The 19,843-nt window shown below is 36.0% G+C and overlaps 1 long non-coding RNA gene across 1 annotated transcript; it reads left to right on the top strand.

The window, feature by feature from the left end:
- The first annotated feature begins 1,646 nt into the window (after positions 1-1,646).
- LOC107877832 lies at positions 1,647-19,609 on the top strand. Its single transcript, XR_007042709.1, has 3 exons — positions 1,647-1,879; positions 5,249-5,338; positions 18,660-19,609. It is a non-coding gene; the product is annotated as an uncharacterized LOC107877832 (long non-coding RNA).
- Positions 19,610-19,843: the final 234 nt, after the last annotated feature.

Genomic DNA, 19,843 nt, shown 5'->3' with positions numbered 1-19,843 from the left:
TTAAACGCTACACTAAATACGATATTTATTCAAATAGTAAGAGAATTTATTTAATTAGATATATAGTAGTTGTAAATATCAAAGATACAAATGAGGTAGGTGTAAAATATATTGACAACCCCTTAAATTACGGTTGGTGTTTTAGAAAGAAAAAATAATCATAATATTTTATATGACTCAAAATTTTGATCATTAATTGTCTATATCATCATAATCATCATTCATCTTTAAGATACCTACAAAATTGAAAAAAAAAACTACGAAATCAATGCATCTAAGTAAATTAAATATTACAAAAATATATTTTTTTGACGTATCTTGGCGACCAAAAAAAAGAAGAAAATTCAAATCAAATAATAAAGAATCATTTAAGAACAAAAATAAATATATCTTGTTCCATATGTTCATATTAGATATTATTGTATTTTGTCTAAAAGAATTCTCAATTTATAGAAGTTCAAAACTTTTTTCTTCAATAAAGAAATTATATAAATATGATTGATTTTTACTTTTTTCATTAATTATTTATCAATAATAGAATATTTTAAATTCCAAATAAACTAAACTTACAAAAATAAGAGTGATTTTTTTTAACCCTTTCTAGTTTTTGATAGATTTTTACTTTCCTTTTATTTAATACAAAATAGTGTTCATTTAAAAAAGAAAAAAAAAACGATTTTATAGGACAATTTTTTAATGAAGGGCAAAAAGTTCAAATCACTTTTTTAAGGGTCTTCACACTTTAAATATATCTACTAAATTGATATACTGAATCATGGACTCAACAAACTGTAGTTACGGATAGGAAAAAAAAATATAAATACAGATAATATATTGATGGGAAAAGAGACATATGAATTTCTAACTATGTAAAAGAGACATATTCTAGCTATGTAAAAGAGACATATGAATTTCTAATTTGATGGAAAAAAAAACCATATAAATATAAATATAAAAATAATTAACTAAAGTGAGGGTTATTTTTGTAAACAAACAATATATTTTTACAAACAATGCACTATATATTATTTTTATTACCACAAATCAAACAACCACTAAAAAATAATATCAGCATAATTTATCCCAGCATAACTAATTCCAACATAACTTATCTCATCATAACTAATCTCGGTATAACTTGTTTTCAAACCAAGTGACCCCTAAATCTTCTATTCTTTTTCAAGTTTCTGTCACTTCAATCATGACGAGTCCGCTGGATTTTGTGACTTTTACAGACCTAATAGTTGTAATAGTCTTCTCCGTTACTTTCAAGATCTGAAGTATGAAGATTTTTTGCTCTTTTTCTCCCTCTTTTTTTATTTTTAAATTTTTACTCACTTCATTTTACAAGAAGTGAATTATTGGAGTAATTTTAGTATTTTAAAATAAATGAATGATTCATAGGTAAATATTAAAAATTATTTTTAAATTTATCCTTCATTAAATATATATTATGAGTGATTATCATGTGTATTTACTTTTTAAAAAGAGTAAAAATAAAAAAATATAATAAATTTATATCTTTACTTTTTTTTCTTTAATACATGTGTTAAAATTTAACAATTAACTTATTATAAAATTGATGTAATATTTTTTTTTTTTTTTAGCTTCATAAAGAAGCTGCTGCTGGAGCTACGTCTTTGCCTGTAGATAGAACCACCTATTCATTCATTGAGGATAGGCTTCATGTGTTATAAAAATAGAGGAATTCTTGAGTCCCATACTGCTTTACTCCCTTAAGTTTTCTTGCTCTATTTTTATAGTTTACGATTACTCTTCTCTCGACTCTTGTTGCTTTTCATCGCTTGCACTTGAAGTTGGTGGGAAATCATCGAGTTTAATCTCCGAAGAAAAGTCCTAGTTCGCTGCTTCAGAAAACGTACGAATCTCCCCCTTTCATTCTCTTGTCCTTCATTTATTTTGATTATATAGACATGAGATTCACCTTGTTGTTGTTGCTGATTACCTTCCTGTGGATAAAAGTGCATTTTTGATTCTGAATGTTGTTTTGTGTGTGAATATGTGGTTCTGCAGATATATGGGTATAGGTGTTGGTCATTCTTATTTTGAGTTTTCTTTTAAGTTTTGATGTGATTCGGAGGTGGTTGCATGAACACCTGGTTGAGTAAATTCTATTCCGTCCAATTATATTATGTTTGGTTTAGTGATTTGTTGATCATTTGAGTTTAGCGCTCTTGCTTGCCTTATTACGAACTTAAAGACGAAATAAAAAGAGTGTCGGGTTATTGGATTTTGGTTCACAATATGTGATGTCTGTATTAGATACTTTAGTTTGTGACTTGGCTCGGATGAAATCTGTAATGTTTGAAAATTTAAAAGGAGTTGGCCATTTTGTTTTATTGGTGGCGAATGCAAACTTGGGCTAATTTGTTTATGCTTAAAATATTGCCATTTAGTTTGTATAAACTCTATAACACCTGAGTTTTTTGTAGTACAGCTGGATTTAAGATGATTTTTGACGTTTTTTGTTGGCAGGGTAGCTTTTAAAGTGTTATCTTTTAAACATGTCTTTGTGTCTAGTTATGAGTTCTATGAGAGTGGAGCAGTTTGTTATTCTTAAGCAGGGAAAGATTTTAAAAGATGGAAACTACATGAATTATTGGTTGTCCAAAACAAATTTTTTGTTGTTGCTTAAAAAAAATTGCGGCAGTTATTTGGCTATATCTGTAGTTGGTATGCAAAGAAAGTCATATTTGTATAGTATCTATAAACTTGAATCAATTTTAAACAGAGCTCTAAGTGTCTCTAAATGTTCAAATATGTATAACTGAACATTTTCTTTTGAGTTCATTGTGACGATGATTCAAGTATTTTAAACATGGTAATGATTTCTTGACTTTCTTACACTTGTCTCAGCTAATACAAGACCTCGACTACCATTAATAAGGCGTGAAAACTATTTTCAGAAAATAAGGAAAGCACGGCATGTTGACATATTTTCAAATAAATTTAGGTGTTAAAAGTCTGGAACTTTTTCCTATGTGCTATGAACAGAAACATTTCGGTGTTCATGAACTTATCATTTTCTATGATTTTGAAATTTGTAAGAGGATGATGAAGTTACAATTAGTCTCATTTTTGTAAAAGGGTCAAATCTTTGCAAACACTTGAGCGTCTGTTGTTGGATTTTGGCATTCTTTTTCATGAACACTTAATATGATATCCCGTTGGCATTGTTTAGGATAGCTGTTTACTTGAACATGATTTTTAACCTTCAATTTAGCATAAAAACAAGTTCTACAAGCCTTACACTTTCGAAAAGTATTTCTCTGTAGATTGAGTTCTCTGTTTTTTGGTTAGACTCGGGTACTAGAAATGATTAGAGAGGCTTGACAACTCAATGTGAAGTTAGTTTATTTGTTTGAATAGCTTTTTCTATGGATAAGCATGTAGCATCTTGTTTTCATTTAATATAGGTAATTAGCTTAAATAATGACACTAGTTTGGGCTCTCAAACAAAGATAGACAAACTGGAGCTTTTAACTCTCAAACGATAATATTAGTTGCTCAAAGTTGTTCATTTGGCTAATTACAAACACAAGCCTGAATCAACAATAGTTTTCTGGTAGTCTGTAATTATCTATACTTTATTGTATGCTTTCTAACTGTTTCACATTCCTGTGAATCAGTATGAAATACACTCTGTGAAGTTCGACATTTTTGGGTCTGTGTAGCTGTCCATCTATTTTGCTTTAACATCTGTTGACCGGCTATTGTAAGATTATCGTAATGTTATTAGGAATGTTTGCACATGGCCTGGCTATTTGATTTGTTTCTTCTTTGCTTGTCTATGTGATTACAAGACCTCACCAACTCTTAGTTCAGCATGGAAAACGCCAAGAAAACTTTAACCGTCAAAATATGTTTAACTATACGATTTTAAGGTTTACTGTTTTTATTTGATCTTAAAACTGGAACATAGGATTAGTCACTTTAGTTTTAGATGTGATTTAGCATGTTGTTTCATTTATAAATTAAATTTTCTTATCTGGTTAAGTGTTGCTCCAACTTAAATGACCTAGTGTCGGTAACTAGCTTAAATAATGACACCAATTTTAAGTTTCTAGTTGGAGTTAACATTCTGTGGCTATCAATTTCTGCAAAAGGGTATAGATACATGTTTAATTACATAAAGGTTAACACATACTAATCACCAAGATAATTTTCAATCAAGTTGGATGATGAATTTGGTATTAGTTTATAAATGTGGTTTTTACTCTTCTTGTTTAAACAATTGGATTCTGTTTTTTTTTAAAGAAAAATCTTTTATCCTTTCTTTACTGTTAGGCTTAATGGAATCAGGAAACTTTTGATTTCTATTTGTATGTGTTCATTTTAACTTGCCCTTTAAATGAGAAGTGTGGTTCCTCGACAAATATACTCTTTTAACAATTGTATTCGAATTAATTTAGTCTAGAACTATTAACCATCACAGAAACATAAGCTGTGAATGACTCAAATGACTATCTGGAACTTGGGCTTTAAAATTGCTCCCCTCCCCTCTTACGTGTTTTTCGTCCCACGTAATTAGTCACTAATTCTTTTCTTTTATTTTCTTTTCATGTGACTCGAGAGCGCATTTGGGGTCTCATGGCTTGACTCCATCTCTGTCCAAATCAGAGAAGCTACAATAGACTATCACGTGTTTTGTCTAGTAGTCTAGTTCTTGTTTTCCCTCCTCTTAAGCTTTTATCTACCTTTGCATACGCATATTGCTATCTCTTACTAAAAAATATTGCACATTATCATATGAAATTTATGTTTGCTTTCATGTATTTGAAATTGTTTAATTCTTTAAATGAATATCAAATCTAATCGTTCCCTTTTGCCTCTTAGATATTAAATTTGGCATTGTTGTTAAATGACTAAAAATTGATAGGTAAACATATCTCTTAGATTTTCATTCCCATTAACCCCCTTTAACATGAAATGGTAGTCTATCCTTAGAATCAAGTTAGTTCTTCACTAATTAGTAATATTTGATTAGTAAAATACAAGTTTTTTTTGTGTTAAACTTGGAAAATCGGCTTTGTACTAATTTTGGATACGATAAATCAAATTTCATTTTTTCAATAATTTCAAATAAAAGATGGCACTTCATAAGTCTTGTTTTATGTTTCTAATGACAATAAAATATTTTATTTATTTATTTTTAGCGTATTGTAATAATGAATAAATTTTCAAGCCATTGTATATTTAAACAACTATATATTTTATCTATTTGAAGGGGAGCCTTGGAGTAACTGGTAAAGTTGCTGCCATGTGATCAGGAAGTCATGGTTCAAGCCTTAGAAACAGCCTTTGGCAAAAATGCAAGGTAAGACTGCATACGATACACTCTTGTGGTGGGGTCCTTCCCCGGACACTGTTTTGGAATTCCAAAGGAGCTTCAAACGAAGTCCGAAAAATCCAAAACTAGTCCGAAAACACCTGCGGATATTCCTGATCATGAATCAACCTAAATATCCACATTTAATGGACGTAAAGGCTATGAAATAAGATTGCCAACTTTCAAAGGCTAAAATGACACTAAGTCTGAATACTTAACTAGAATATTCTAAGTCTGGGACCCCTTAACAAGCTTGGAGGACTGAATTAAGCTAAGGATTTTTTTGTGGGGTCTTATATTATATCTCCCTTGGGAATATTCATCCTCGAATGAGACTGATGTGTCTGAGAATACTGATATACTAAACTTAGACATTGGGCATGCACAACTGAAACATGGTTTCATGACTGAGATCACTGATACACTAAATTATCGTGCTGAACATGCATATCTGATGCATGAGCACATAGCTGGACATGATTCATGAATGCATGACTGGGATTACTGGTAAGCTAAGTTTCTCATACTGGACATGCATATCTGATGCATAAATACATGATTGAATTGACTCATGAACATGTGACTGAACATGCAATGGTAACTGATGCCAAGTTTGTAACTAAAATCTGAACATGAATTTGAATAAGCTTAAGATAAACTATTACCTTGAACTGAATTTGGAATAGCGGAGAAGAGGTGAGGATACTTGGTCCGCATGTCTGCTTCTGTTTCCCAAGTAGCTCTCTCACTGGACTGATTCTGCCATAGAACTTTGACTAGAGGGACTTCTTTGTTCCTCAGTCTATGAATCTGTTAGTCAAGGATTTCGACTAGAATTTCTTCATAAGAGAGGTTGTTTTGAAAAGCTACATTGAGGTAAACTCGGGTACCAAGACCCTTTTGGAATGCTTTCCAGAAAAAAGAGTTGAACTGGGTACCTCTAACTGAGATAATGGACAATGAAACACCGTGCAATCTGACCAACTCCCTGATATAGAGTTTGGTGTGATCTTCGATTGAATAGGAGGTATGGACTGGTAGGAAATGAGCTGATTTGGTCATCCTATCTATAATGACCAAACTGAATCATGTTGATGATGATTACGAGGCAAACCCGTCATAAAGTCCATGTTCACTTCTTCCTACTTCTATTTGGGAATACTGAACTCCTGTATGGACCTACTAGGCTTCTGATGCTCAATCTTAACCTGCTGACATGTTGAGCACTTAGCCATAAACTCTGCAATATTTCTCTTCATCCCACTCCACCAATAGATCTTCCGCAAATCACGGTACATCTTAGTGGCCCCTGGATGAATAAAGTAGCACGCACCATACGCTTATGCAAGAATTTGCTTCCTTAAGTCATCTACGCCTGGCACACATAGTCGACCCTGACAATGCAAAACACCATCTCCCTCTTGGGAGAAAACCTTTACTTTCTGATCTTTGACTGATTCCGTCAACTTGACTAAACTGTGATCCCTATCCTGCTTTTCCTTTACCTTGATTCTGAACTACTCTGTACCCATACACTACCTTCTGTTGAATCGACTAAGCGGACACCTAGCCGGGCTAACTGATGGACTTCCTTAGCTAACTTCTTCTTACTATCCTCCACATGAGCAACACTACCCATAGACATTCTACTGAGGGCGTCGACCACTATATTGTCCTTGCCCGGATGATATAGGACACTCATGTCGTAGTCTTTCAACAACTCCAACCACCTTCTCTGATGAAGGTTTAAATCTTTCTGAGATAACACATACCGTAGGCTCTTATGATTAGTGAACACATCAATGTGCACCTCATACAAATAGTGCCTCCAAATCTTTAAGTCAAACACTACTGCTGCTAACTTAAGATCATGAGTAGGATAGTTCTTCTCATGGGGTTTAAGCTTCTTAGAGGCATAGGCTATGACCTTACCTCTCTGTATCAAAGCACACCCCAAGCCAACTCTGGAGGCATCAAATACACAAAAAAGCCGTCTGAACCATCTGGTAAGGTCAAAACTGGAGTTGTAGTGAGTCAGTCTTCAACTCCTGAAAACTCTTCTCACAAGAATTTGACCACTAGAATTTGACTTTCTTATGAGTCAATCTGGATATAGGGGATGCAATAGACAAAAATCCCTCAACAAACCATCGGTAATAGCTGGCCAAACCCAAGAAACTCTTGATATCTAATGGAGTGATGGGACTGGGCTAGTTTCTCACTGCTTCAGCTTTTTGGAGATCAACTCTAATGCCATCACTGAAAATTATATAGCCAAGGAAGGCTACTAACCTTAGCCAAAATTCACACTTACTAAATTTGGTGAATAGCTGATGGTTTTTGATAGTCTGTAATACTATTTTGAGATGGTCTTCATGATCATGTTCACTACGGGAGTAAACAAGAATGTCTTCTATGAAGACTATGACGAACATGGCCAAGTACTTCTTGAACACACAGTTCATCAAGTTCATAAAAACTGTTGGGGCATTGGTAAGACCAAAGGACATGACTAAGAATTAAAAGAGACCATACCCAGTTCTAAAGCTATTTTCGGGATGTCACATTCCCTGACTCTGAGCTGATGATAGCTTGATCTGAGGTCTATCTTAGAGAAATAGCTGGCACCCTAAAGTTGGTCAAATAAGTCATCGATTCTGGAAGTGGATATTTGTTCTTAAATGTAACTTTGTTTAACTGACTATAGTCAATAAACATTCTAAGAGAACCGTCTTTCTTATGCACGAATAAAACTGGTACACCCAACAAGGACACACTGTGTTGGATGAATCCCTTATCTAGGAGATCCTGTAACTGTTCCTTCAATTCTTTGAGTTCTGCTAGATCCATTTTGTATGGCGGGATAGATATAGGCTGAGTATCTGGGAGAATATCGATTTCGAAATAAATTTCCCTTTTGGGAGGAATCCAGGAAGGTCTTCGGGAAACACATCTGGGAATTCACATGCTACTGACACTGATTCAAGAGTAGGGATTTCTGAACTAATGTCCTGGACTCGAATGAGATGGTACACACATCCCCTAGCTATCATTTTCTAGCCTAAAGGTAAGAAACAAACTGATCCCTTAGTGCTGAAGTACTACCCCTCCACTCTAGGACAAGTTTATTTGGAAACTAAAACTGAACAATTTTGTTTCTGTAGTTGACTGAGGCATAGCAGGAATGAAGCCAATCCATGCTGAGAATGACATCAAAATCAGTCATCTCTAATTTGACTAAGCCTGCTAAAGTAACTTTCTAAGATACCATAACTGGACAGTTCTTGTATAACTGTTGGGCTATGATAGATTTACCCACTGGGTAGAGACTAAGAAAAGCTCTGCTAGGATTTCGGGACTGACTTCGAAGTCAACATCTATATAAGGAGTAACAAAGGACAAAGAGGCTCCTGGATCTAACAAAGCGTAAACATGCAAATGATAAACTTGTAACGTACCAGTGACCACATCAGGAGAACTCTCCTGATCCTGTTGGGACTAAAGAACATAGAGTCTGTTTGGGCATTTTCCATTGGTGGCACTAGAAGCGGCACCCTGCTGATTCGGGTGATTGAACTAAGCTGAGGGACGGTTATTCTGACCCTAAGAACCTAACTAGGGATAATCTCTGACTCTGTGGCCTGGCTTACCACACCCGAAACACACATCGCTGCCTGCTCTACAAATACCTTGGTGGTTTCTGCCACACTTCTGATAAAGGGGATTTGTTCGGGCAGTGCTAACACTGTCCTAGGGTTTAGGGCATGGTGCTATATCCCTATTATCGTCTCTAAATTTCGGCACAAGAGCACTAGCTGAGGACGGAACTGGAACTGAAGATTTTGGGTGGAACTGAGAATGATTCCCAGCTTCTAACTTAGGTTGTGTGAAGTTAAAACTATCTGTTCTCACTCTCTTCTTCTCTTTCTCCTTCTCCCTATTCTTAGCCTCCTCTATCTGTTGAGCATGGACCATGAGCCTAGATATGTCCATCTTCTTAATCAACATTGTGGTCCTACACTCCTTGACCACGCTGCTAGCAACCCCTAACACAAACTTACTTATTTAGGATTTGTTGTCTTTCACCACATGAGGAGCATATCTAGCTAATTGAGTAAACTTGAGAGAATACACTTACACTGTCATATTACCCTACTTCAGATTGATTAATTCTAGAACCTTTACTTCCCTCAACTCTAGTGGGAAAAACCTATCCAGAAAAGCAATGGCAAACTTCTCCCACTCTATGGTCCCTGCATCTACAGCCCTCTCTGCCTTCCATTATTTAAACCATGAGTGAACCACATCCTACAACTGATATACGGCCAACTCAGCACTCTCAACAGCAGTTACCCCTATAATACTGGTAACCTTCTACACCTAATCAAGAAATTCCTAAGGGTTCTCATCTAATGTAGACTGGGTAAACGATGGAAGGTTCATTCGGGTAAAGTCCCGAATTCTAGAAGCAATAGTATTGTCCACTGGGTTGGTCGAAATCGTAGCTGGACATTCATTCTTAGCTTCTATAGAATGAGCTAGGGTGGTAAAGGCTGCTCTGAACTCTGCATGGGTGACATGCTCACCCAAAGGATCTGGATGGATGGCCCGAGGGGCTGACTGGTCTCCCATTCCTCTTCCCTGAGTCCTCTTTAGAGGCATATTCTATAAATAGAAAAGAAGCTAAGATTAGAAAGAGTGTAACTGGAGCTCATGCTCACTCGCACGACATAAATACCGAAAGAAGGGAAATTTTTCTTCTGTCCATAAGTGTGGCGTACAACACACCCATGCACAAGACTCTACTAGATGCGACTTTCAGACTTCCTAGGTCACTGCTGAACCTTAGTCTTTGATACCAAGTTTGTAACACCTCGAGTCTGTACCCCGGATGCTATACAGTGCTCATAATCCCGCAGGACCATAAGTTAACCCATGACTGGTATCTGCTGCAATAATTGTGTAATAAATATTGTAATGATTGCGGAAATAGCCAAACATATGCCATAAGGTTCGAATATGTAAATAAATCTGAATGCGGTATCCAAATACCAAAACTGAATATAAGTACTGAAAAACTGAACAACTGTCTGAAAATACTCTAGTCTGAAAAGCCCCTAGCTGTCTGAATTGTGGAGTTGATGGGACAAGCCCCCAACTAACTCTATCTACTAAAATAAAACTGAAGTACTGTAAATAATAAACATGTCCTCAAACTATAAGGACTCACCACTACTCTGAAAGCTGAGAATCTGAACTGCTAAGGGTGCTCTGGAGCCCGTGCGTCTGAACCTATGATATAAGACATCATAGCATAAAGAAAAGCATGCGTCAGTACTTTAAATGTACTGGTGTGCTCAGTGAGGTAGGATAAAATACATGGGTTTATATGCATGCACAATAATAACTGAATAACGTGAGTATGACTGAGTAGGAGTACATGCATGAATACATAGACTGTAACGAGATCGTGCTAATACTGAGTACTGAATCTGAATACTGATAATAGATATCTAAGTTCACAAATACTGTATTACTGAATATCTAAATGACTATATCTGATAGTTTTGAATACTGTGGAACCATACTGAGTACCGTACTGAGCCGAGTGACTATGTCTGATAGTCCTGAATTTGTAAAACTGAATTGAGTTCTATCTTGAGACTGAGACTGGAACTGAGACTATGAGAAGAATCGTCTAACTGACATGCCCTTTCTCAAACTGATTAGGGGTCCAACCTGTAACCCCAGTTGGAAGGGTATCAATACTGTGCCACGGGTAAGGACAAGTGCTGCATCACCCTCATCTGGCAGGTACTCTGAATGAGAATGGTGGTACCCTCAACTGGCAGGTAGATTACCTTATCAACCCTCAACTGGCAGGTTAACGTCTCAACCTATGCTGGCTACGTAGTTCTGGAATGCGAGGACTGCTTCTAAGGATTACACCCTCTACTGGCAGAAGAGTCCCCATCCTTGGTTTACTCGGTGCTGAATCCTACTCCCAACTGAATAGATGTTGGACTGAATTCTAAACTGTACTAGGCTGAACTGAACTGAGCTAGACTGATTCTAAGTTCACTGAGTTTTCCTAAGTTCTGTAAATGACTGAATTCTACTAATCGAGACATGACTGATTCTACTCTATGATTGACCATGGCTCTACACAAGCAGCTAAATTGTCGGGTATTAAATACCCCCAGGACTCGATAGCACAAACTTAAAAGACATGGCATAATTCTTGAGACATGGTAACTAACTACTTAGTCATCATTCATTCATTTGGGCATTCAACCAAACACTTGCACACATGCTAAACATGACATAATTTTACCACTCAACTCACATGGATAATTCATCACACATTTATGGGGCATAATACATGCCCATAATACTAAAACAACATGTAGGCTACGTGATTCAATTCCAATTACATAATTTCAAGAGTTTTAACATGAAATCATATGATAAAGCATACATATCTATTAACTCTACATGAATCTTGCAATAAATCATGAATACACTTTAATTCAACTCATGGAAATCATGAAATCACTCCACATGAACTCTAAAAGAGTTTCTTGGACTCCAAGAGTGGAAGGAACCCTTTGATGAATACTTCACATACCTTAGTTAAGGAATTTCTGAAAGTTAATGGTGGAACCTTGAGTTCTTGATTTGAAATTGAAGCTTCTAGGGTTTTGTTCTTGAGCAATTTTGAGAAAAGATGAGTTTAATTGCTCTCTAAGGTGATAAATTTCATGTTTAGGGGGATGAAGGTTAAGGGAAAAAAATCCAAATACCCCCAAGGACGCGATCTTTTAATGACTGAAAATTGCACCATCGATGCGCAGACCGATGCGTTGCGTTATTGTCATCGACCTGATAGCCAACGCATTATGTCGAGTCTGCATTGACTCACTTGAGATTAACGCTGGAAGCAGGGGAAAACATTCATCAACACGATAGTCAACGCGGCATGCCAAGATCGCATTGATCCACTGTTTTGGGATTCCAAAAGTGTTTCAAATGAAGTCCAAAAAATTCGAAACTTGTTCGGAAACACCTACGGACATTACTGATCATGAATCAACCTAAATATCTATATTTAATAGGCGTAAAGGCCATGAAATAAGATCGCCAACTTTCGAAGGCTAAAATGGCACTAAGTCTGAATACTTAGCTAGAATATTCTAAGTTTGGACCCCTTAACAAGCTTAGAGGACTAAATTAAGCTAAGGATTTTTTTTTCGGTGTCTTACACAGGGCTTCCAGACTTTGAAGCAGAGGACTTGGTCTTTCCTTTAACATGAACTTCTTTTTTTTTCTCTTTTCTATTGCATCAAGAACATCAGGATTAACATCCTCTCCCACTCTAATATCTACAACTTATACATTTTCATCCTCCACTACAGAGGTTTTCTTCAGTTTTTTTCTCTTAGCAGTAGATGATTTGCTAGTCCTTATAACATCCCCTAACAACTTCTTCTCAGATCTTCTAGTTAAATATGTTCTAGCAACCTTTTCACCAACCACCTTCTTTTTACCCTTACTTTCTCTTTGTTTTTGTATTGACCACCTTAGTGGTGGTCCTTCATCATCTACCTTATCCGCCTTATTTGGAGGTTGTACAAACTCCCAAACTATAGGAATATCTCATTTAGAAGATAGATCACTTTCCTTTTCACTAACTACTGGATTTTCTCCGCTATGGGAGATTTCTCTTGGGTCATTAGCAAGCAGGATTAAATTCTCAGCCACCCAATCCACACTACTAGAATGATCAGATCTTTTCCCTAGAATTTCTTTGTTGCATAGTTGAGCAAAAATAGGATTTGACTCGGAGGGAGTATGGAAACCAGGTACATTAAATGTTTTAGAAACTTTAGGTATTTTTGGTTCTTCTAAGGAAAAAGGAACTTTGGGTTGAGAATCTTCATGTTTAATTGGTGAACCAAAGCCCTAATTTAGGTCTACCACCATGGCCAACATAGTAGGGGTTTCCATGGTAGCTAAAGTTTTGACAGGAATGAATACCTCTAGAGTCTCAGTAGTTACTAAAGGGGATGGAATAGGTGGTATGGAATCAGATTCTATTGAAGATTTGAGAAGGGATCTTCTACTGTTCTTGGTATTGAAGAATCTGAATGTTCAATTTGGGATTTTTTAGACTGAATTTATGGGGATTGACTCATTTTTAGGTCTTTAGTGGGATTTAATTTATTAGAATTATCAGCCATTTAGATCTTTTGTGAGAGAGAGAATAAGAACAATTTGTTTCTAAGAGAATGAATAATTTGAGAAAGAAGATTTGTGAATTAATTTCGAAGAGAAGAAAATAGAATAAGTTTGATTTTGTATTTAAGGGAGGTGACCATTGACATTTAGATGCCTTTTGAACAAAATAACATGTCTGGTCCTAATTAGTGTGACACTTCACCTTACTAGATAATTGATAGCTTTTACTCAGATAAGGAAAGACATGCGGCTTTTTCGATAGATTTTTATGATTTTTGAAATTTACAGTTTTGGTACTAACCCGAGAGATGGGACTAGGTCCCTCTCTTTCTTGAGTGTGTACATACTTTATCAAGGATACCTATCTTATGGGCAATTTTATGGAGAAAAACTAATTCATCTTAGTAGGTCAAGTTATTTTGATCAACCCCAGCCTCAACTAATACTTCATAAATTATTCTAATAATAGGTATGGAGACCAAGTGTCAGACTTTACTTCTTTCAAATTGATGAAGCTCCTCCTACATTGCATTAATCCAGTTAGTATCTATCAGATCTTCTTTCATATTTTTTGGCTCAATTTGGTATAAGAATGCTAAGAATGCCACAAAATTTCTGATTTGAGCTCTTGTTTGGACCCCAGATTTCAAAGATGAAGTCAAATTCTCAAGTGGGTGAGAAGATTTATACCTCCAGTTTGACCTTCTGAGATGAGTTCCACTGGGACTAGGTCCCTGGGATTTTGAATGGACCCTTCTTGATGTTCTTTATCTGGACCAAGAGTCTGTAACTGAGATCCTGAATCACCATCACCTTTATCATTCCCAACTACATCATTTAGTACTTGATTATTATCTTAAGCAATATCATCCCTTTGAACAGGAATGATTTCTTCAATATCAAAATCTTCATCATCACCTAGATTCACTAACTTTCCTGACTCATCAAAGACCACATGTATACTTTCTTCTGCTAATGTATCTAGCATTGTTCATTCTAACTCTAAGACAAATTTGTTAGTTTTCCTTCATGTGTCATCTCTTCAATAATGAGTACATAGAGATTTGTGGACTTTGTTTCTAACACCATGAACAACTTTTCCTTGAAACCTAAGTTATTGGGTTTTATACCGATATCCAAGGAATTTTCCACTATTGACACTCTGACCAGTTAAATTAGAAATGATTTGTGAGGATTTAGTCCATTTTAGTGATTTGTTAAGTTCTTCTCTTATACGGACTAGGTCCCTTCTAATTCTTTATCCTTATGGAATAGTCATGAGGCACTTTTGGGAATCCCTCGATTTTTTATCAAGCTTAACTTGAATCCTTGAGGCTTCTTTCTTCTCACTATCATCAGAATTATTTACTTTCTCTAGTTGACTCATTAAGCTCAGATTTTTAGATTTTAATTTTGTGAACAGCTCTTCTATTTCAGAGATCTAGAGAGTTAAGGCAATCAATTCAAGCTCTTGATTTTCTACTTTCTCTTCTAGAGCATTTTTCTCAGTAGTCAATTCAACATAGAATCAATCAACACATTTACAAGTTTCTTTATCTTTCTAGAAGAGTAGTTATCTAATTTTTCCTTAATGTCAGAAAGAGTTACCTTATTTTCTTCTTTATCTTCAGTGTTTTCCATAAGAGAAAACAAGGAATGATAGGTAACTTCACACTCCTCAATAGCCAGCACAAAAATATCTTCAATCTTTTCATCCTTCTCAGATTCACTGGAGAAATCTCCCAAGACAGCTAAAGTCTGTTTTACTGCATAATCAGTTGCAACCTTCCTTCTTGAATTCTCAGGGACCTGGTCATTCTTTTTTCCTTTGTTAGCTCCATACTTTTGATATTCCTAATAGTCCATTTTGTGTAGTGGATAATCCTTTATAAAATGCTTAGGACTTCAACATTTATGACAAACTTCAGTTGTACCTCCCTTTTTGTTTCTACTTCCTCTTCTTGGAAACTGACTACTTTTCTTCATTGCTCTAACAATCCTTATTGCCAAATAGGCAACTTCAGTGTCCTCCTCAATTGAATCAGACTTTGAAGTCTTTAATGCTAGAGATTTTTCCTTTTTTACTTCTTTCTTCTCTTCCCCTTATTGCTTATTGGGCTCATGAGTCTCTAGATTACCAATAAGTTTATCCATAGTAAGTGTCTTCAGATGTCATGCCTCTGTAATAGCATCAACTTTACTTTCCAATACTTAGGAAGAACACCTAGAATTTTCCTCACTTGCTTATAGAAGGGAATCACTTCTTCTAGATAGTGCAACTCATTTATGATTGAAGTGAATCTAGTATGCATTTCTTGTATTGTTTCTCCTTCCATCATGGAAAAAGATTCATACTGAATGGTCAGCATGTCAACTTTTGAATCCTTCAAATTTGTTGTTCCTTCATGAGCAGTCTTTAGACAGTCCCAGATTTCCTTAGCATTTTTAAAAGCAAAAATCCTGTTATACTCATCTGGTCCTATACCACGCATGAGGACCATCAAGGATTACATTCATTAGCTTACTGCCCTCAGCCATAAAAAAATCATACATCCTGGATTTCCACCACCCATAGTACTGTCCATTAAAGCGGGGTGGTGTAGTGGTAGATTTCCATTCTTCCAGATTAGGTGGAGTAGCCATGATCAATAACTCACTCGAGGTATAACCCTTTTAGAGTGTCCTTGCTCTAATACCAATTGATAAATCATGAAGGACTGTACCACCTTATAAGGGACCAAGTTCTTTACAGTCTGATATAGGAAATAAAGTAGTAAAGTGGTAAGGAAATAAAACATTGTAGAAAAGTAAAGAACACAATGGCTTAACGTGGAAAACTCCTTGCTCAAGGGATGAAAAACCATGGCTTGCCCTCACAAGCACTTAAAAATCTATTATAATCAAACTCATGATTACAGACTCCATTGGAGCTTAGCTCTAAGATCCACTAATTTATAATAAATCTATTATAAACTCTCCTTGACAACTTTGTCAAGATCTCCTCTCAGTATTGATTAACTCTAACAAAAATCAACTTAGGTAACTCTACCTAAGCACTCTACAGACACAAGAAAATCAGTACTCTTATAATATGAGTAATTCAATTACAGACCAAGACTTGACTCAAGAACAATTACTCCCTCAGCAAACAAAAAGTTAAAACTTGAGCAATATTGAGTTTTTGTTGTTTTCTTCTTTCTATAATAAGATTGCAAAAACATTAAATTAAGAAGTATTCTCTTCTATTTATAGCAGGATAGTGACTAGGGTAGAATTTTGAGTAGGCCAAGTGTCCTGATTGGTACACAGTTCACCTACGCATTTTGTTACACTAACAAACAAAACTGTGCAGACATATGAAAGTTGTACTGAATCCAAAAAGACCTAAGGACCTGGTCCCTTGTTGTCAACTGATCATCATCAAAATAAGATATTGCACTTCCACTCATTGAGTCCTAAAGATTTCTCAAATTCTCTGGTTTAACTCACCCTTTAAGTTTAGGGTTCCATAGAAAGTATGAGTTTTCTTGAAATTTTAGTTTATTCTTGTAATTAAACTATGAGTACATATTTCCCATAAGTTTAGTATCTTCCTGTAGTCAAAATCATGAATTCCCTTTATATTGATAAATTGCTGAGTTTTGGGCTTGAATTGTGAAATTTCTCAAGATGTTCAGTTTAATATTGTCATGTTTTGAGCTAGTGGATTATGACCACCTGATACCTAGGAATTCATGCATACACTAGCTTACATGTTCTTGAACACTTTGGATTATCCATTGTTGATATTTTTAGAATATAATTATATTGAAAATATATTAGTTATTAGTCTTATTCAGTTAGGAGTAGTACTTAGAATCGGGTGAATGTAGGGATAAAGGCTCACCCATTAGTTAGGCCTGAGACCTTTAGTAGAATTCCCTAATTTCCAAAACTAAGGCACCACCGTTGGTTATAAGGAGTCACCCGCCAGTTGAGGACTGACACCCTAGTCCTTCGGGACTAATTTAGTAGATCTACCCCAGCCAGTGTTCGTACCCTTGGCAAGGTACTAAACACCCATCCAACTAGGTTATAGGTTGGACCTTGATTAGCTTAGATTGGGGTATGTCGGTTAATGTTAGCTCCCATAATGCTAAGTTTATGTTTTAGTTTCATCTTTTACATGACCTTGTATTTAGTTATTCAGTTTTTATTCAGTATATGTTTATACATAGCCTTGCATTAGTTCACCATGTTTCATGCACTAGTGTTTATCTTATACTAGTTTGTTTCCCCATCTCACATACTCAGTACATTCAAAGTACTGATTGAATACTTTTATGAGCTATATGGTAAATGGTACGGGCACCGAGAGTCCTCGTACTGAGAGTCCCCAAGAGATTCTTTTGCTTAAAGGCTAATTGGTTATGCTTGTGGAGAACATGGTAGTCTCCCAAGAGGTTAATAGTAGTCTCCCAAGAGGTTAATATGGTAAATGGAACGAGCACCGAGAGTCCCCTTAATCTAAATGGTTTAGCTATGGATAATGCTTGCAAGTATGGTGGTATGACGATGCCGCTGATTTATTAAATATCCTTGATTAATAAATGGATAATTGGATTGGTTTTTAATGGTTTTAACTGGGCATTAATAGCGGAAAATGTAAGCTATGTCATGGAAAGTGATGGTCCCGGGGGGGATCAAAACCAGAAACTCATATTTATCAATATGAGGGGTCTCCGATGGCCATGTGTGAGTGTCACATTTATATTGGAGGCATGTACTATTCATCCCAGGGTTATTGCCTAGTCGTGCGGCTACACGCACCGTGACTCTTTCAACAAGGGAAATTGAACCCATATGGCTCGTGGGTGATTGGACGACTAAGATACATAGCCCAGGTTAAGGTTTTAAATGGCATGTTAAACCTGATCCTTTTTCCCAGCACTTATACATATGTATGGTTGTGCGCATTGGATGGTTTTCACTTGGTTTTGATAATTGGCATTACTTTATCCTTACCTCGAGTTTCATGCTAGTGTTCACCCACTAACCCGTCTACTGACGGATGTATACCTACTCTTTGCAGGAACCAGACGTTTGACTCCTCCTTCATAGTACTTGATTCGGGGAGAGCTTAATAGACTGAAGTGGTGAGCTTCCATCATTTCGAAAGGCATCATTTCATATTAGACATTCTTACATATTTTATTAGACATTCTTACATATTTTACTTTCTTTCTGGATATTGGTTTTGGCCATGGTTGGGGGCATATCCCAACTAAATATTTGTGTTCTCTTGGATAGAGGCTTTGTGGTACTTTTGGCGGTTGATATGGGCGGGATCGGTGTTGGTGTCATCGTTGGCATTGGAATAAGCTGGGAGGTTGGCATCATCGGACATAATTTCTCACCATTTCATCGTATTACATTTTGGGATTTATTATCATATTATGTTTTGATATTCTCTTTGGTTTGGTGTGGTATGGATGGTAGGTTTGGTATGGTCAGACTTGGTTGGGTCGGTCATGGTGGTGATCCTATCCTAGAGTCCTCATGAGAGCATTATGTAATCTTGTTATATGCTCGAAATTCAGCCAATCTAAGGTTGTATAAGGTGGTTAGGTGGGATTAAGGGGGTGGCCTCCGGTCCTAGGTGAACTTGGGATGCCCATTACGATAAGGCCCCGGTCTGGGCTGCGTCATTTTCATTGCCCCTGTACAGTATTAGGTGGTTGAGCATGTACGTTGAGTTGTTGTAAAGTGGTAGGCTCCATCCTTCGGAAGGCTTTATCATTTCATTATTCTTCCTTATTTACTCAGTACCTTTTAATTCTTTTGGTCATGGTCGGGAGCATGTCCTGACTTAGGTGTTATTTTGGTTTTACAGGCTTCCATGGATAGATGTGGATTGGTTGGTTGTTGTTGACTCTTGGTCTTCATTGAGTTATATATTCATCTTTTTATTCTATTTCATTGGCTTTTGTATTATTATTATTATTATCATTATTATTATTATTATTATCATCATTATCATTATTATTATCATTATCATTATCATTGTTATTATCATTATCATCATCGTCATCATCATCATCATTGTGTTCTTGAGGTTAGGTTAAGGGGTTGATCTCTGGTCCGTGGTGGACTTGAGATACCTGTCACGGCCAGGCCTGAGGTCGAGTCATGACATGGATCTTAGGATAACTACTATAAGGATAAATAATAGTATCTGTGTTCCTCAAGCTGCTCTGATTCATTATCTGAGAATCC

This window comes from Capsicum annuum, chromosome 7, assembly GCF_002878395.1.
Source record: "Capsicum annuum cultivar UCD-10X-F1 chromosome 7, UCD10Xv1.1, whole genome shotgun sequence".
Classification (NCBI taxonomy): Eukaryota; Viridiplantae; Streptophyta; class Magnoliopsida; order Solanales; family Solanaceae; genus Capsicum; species Capsicum annuum.
Note: the sequence above shows the minus strand (reverse complement) of the source record. Positions and strands in the feature narration are given on the sequence as shown.